The sequence below is a fragment of the Theropithecus gelada genome, chromosome 16 (assembly GCF_003255815.1).
Source record: "Theropithecus gelada isolate Dixy chromosome 16, Tgel_1.0, whole genome shotgun sequence".
In the NCBI taxonomy this organism is placed as follows: Eukaryota; Metazoa; Chordata; class Mammalia; order Primates; family Cercopithecidae; genus Theropithecus; species Theropithecus gelada.
Genome location: NC_037684.1, coordinates 23,476,940 through 23,479,934, shown reverse-complemented (window position 1 = coordinate 23,479,934; position 2,995 = coordinate 23,476,940). Strand labels below are relative to the sequence as shown.

Below are 2,995 nucleotides of genomic sequence, written 5' to 3'. Positions count from 1 at the left end.
GAGGCAGAGGTTGCAGTAAGCCAAGATCACACCACTGCACTCCAGCCTGGCGACACAGCAACACTCCATCTCTAAAAAAAAGAATAATTTTTACTTTTTTTTTTGAGACAGAGTTTCACTCTTGTTGCCCAGGCTGGAGTGAAGTGGCACGATCTCGGCTTACTGCAACCTCCATCCCCCAGGGTTCAAGCAATTCTCCTGCCTCAGCCTCCCGAGTAGCTAGGATGACAGGCACCCGCCACCATGCCTGGCTAATTTTTTTGTATTTTTCATAGAGACAGGGTTTCGCCATTTTGGCCAAGCTGGTCTCGAACTCCTGACCTCAGGTGATCCACCTGCCTCAGCCTCCCAAACTGCTGGGATTACAGACATGAGCCACCGCTCCCGGCCTACTTTTTACTTTTCTTCCCTCACGTCAGATCATCAAATGGGTAAAGTGCTGACATCCACATGGTAACAAGGTTGGAGGGAGGCACATCTTACACATGGCCATGAATATGCAAAAGAATCTCTGTCTGTTTTTGAGACAAAGTCTTACTCTCTCACTCTGAGTGAAGTGCTGAAGAGCCATCATAACTCGCCACAGCCTCAAACTCTTGTCCTCAAGCAATCCTTTCACCTTGGCTTCCTAAAATGCTTTACCTTTTTTAAAAGTTGAAATGGGCAGGGACACAGTGGCTCACGCCTGTAATCCCAGCACTCTGGGAGGCCAAGGCAGGCGAATCCCTTGAGGCCAGGAGTTTGAGACCATCCTGGCCAACATGGTGAAACCCTGTCTCTACTAAAAATACAAAAATTAGCCAGGTATGGGGGTGCACACCTTTGTCCCAGCTACTCGGGAGGCTAAAGCATGAAAATCACTTGAAGCTGGGAGGCGGAGGTTGCAGTGAGCTGAGATTGTAGCACTGCACTCCAGCCTGGGCAACAGAGCAAGGCTCTGTCTCAAAAAAAAATTTTTTTAAGTTGAAATGATTCAAAAGAGTAATATTTTGGGGATACATGAAAATGGCATAAAATTCAAAGTTCAGAGTCCACAAATAAAGTTTTATTGGAACACAACCATGCTCACTCATTTGAATATTGTCTACAGCTGCTTTCTTGATAAAACAGCAGAGTTAATTAGTTGCAAAAGAGATTGTATGGCCTTCAACACCTGACATATTTACTATCTGGCCCTTTACAGGAAGTTTGCCAATCCCTGCTCTAAGGTTTACAATATGCGTCTTTAGTTTATCAGTTTTCCTCCAAATAACCTTATATCACATCATGTAAAAGTTAGAAACTTAAACTAGCATATTTTCTTTTCGCCCCCATGCTTCGTGGTATTGTTATCATACATTTTATTTCTACATATGTTATAAACCCCATAATAAGTGGTTATTCTTTTTTCTTTAGGTAGTTGATGATCTTTTAAACAAAATTTTAAATGAAAAAAATATATTTTACATTTACTCACATATTTTTCATTTCTTGTTCTATTTATTCCTTTGTGTATCTCCAAGTTTCCATCTGGTATCATGTTCCCTCTGCCTGAAAAAACTTTCTTTAACCTTTTTTGTTTTTGTTTTTCTTTTTGAGACAGAGTCTCACTCTGCCCCCCAGGCTGGAATGCAGTAACGTGATATTGGCCCACTGCAACCTCTGCCTCCCAGGTTCAAGCAATCCTCCTGCCTCAGCCTCCCTAGTAGTTGGTATTACAGGCGCCTGCCACCATGCCTGGCTAATTTTTGTATTTTAGTAGAGATGGGTTTTCACCATGTTGGGCAGGCTGGTCTAGAACTCCTGACCTCAAGTGATCCACCTGCCTTGGCCTCCCAAAATGCTGGGATTACAGGAGTGAGCCACCAGGTCTAGCCTCTTTAACATTCTTATAGTGTAGGTCAACTGATGGCGAAGTCTCTCATTCTTTGTGCATGTGAAAAAGTCTTTATTTCACCATCATTTTAAAGATATTTTCACTTGGTTTAGAGATCTACGTTGAGAGTACTTTTTTTCTCCACAACTTAAAAAATTGTGTTCTATTATCTTCTGGCTTATGTTGTCTCTGACAATAAGTCCATGATCATTGTTATCTTTGTCCCTCTATATGCAATGTCTCTTTTTCCCTCTGGCTTCTTTTAAGATTTTCTCATCATCTCTAATGATTTTCAGCAATTTGATTATAATGAATCTTGCTGTCATTTACTATCTTTACAGTTGGTATTGAGATTCTTGGATCTTTGAGTTTCTAGTTTTCATCAAAGTTGGAAAACTTTTGGTCATTATTTCTTCAAAAAAATTTCTGTTCTGTTTCTCCACTCTTTCTGGACTTCAACTACACGTATGTCAGAGCACTTAATATTATCCCGGGGATAACCGTGGCTCTGTTATGTTTTTGGTTATTTCTTTCCATGTTCTTCCTTTCAGAAACTTTCTGCTGATAATGTCTTCATATATCTTCACGTTTACTGACCTTTTCTTCTGTGATATTTCATCTGCTGTTAATCCCATCCATTCAAAATACATTCAAATTATATTTAGGGTCAGGCACAGTGGCTCATGCCTGTAATTCCAGCACTTTGGGAGGCCAAGGCAGGTAGATCACCTGAGGTCAGGAGTTTGAGACCAGCTGGGCCAACATGGTGAAGCCCTGTCTCTACTAAAAATACAAAAATTACAAATACAAAAATCAGCCAGGCTTGGTGGCCGGCACCAGTAATCCTAGCTACTCAGGAGGCTGAGGCACGAGAATCACTTGAACCCGGGAGGCGGAAGTTTCAGTGAGCCAAGATCACACCACTGCACTTCAACCTGGGCTATGTTTTTTTAAAAAAATCTATATTTAGGCCGGGTGCGGTGGCTCAAGCCTGTAATCCCAGCACTTTGGGAGGCGAAGACGGGCAGATCACGAGGTCAGAAGATTGAGACCATCCTGGCTAACACGGTGAAACTCCGTCTCTACTAAAAAAATACAAAAAACTAGCCAGGCGTGGTAGCAGGTGCCTGTAGTCCCAGC

General features: G+C 42.1%; 1 pseudogene; it reads right to left on the bottom strand.

Moving 5' to 3' along the window:
* Positions 1-421: 421 nt before the first annotated feature.
* LOC112610516 lies at positions 422-509 on the bottom strand (annotated as a pseudogene).
* Positions 510-2,995: the final 2,486 nt, after the last annotated feature.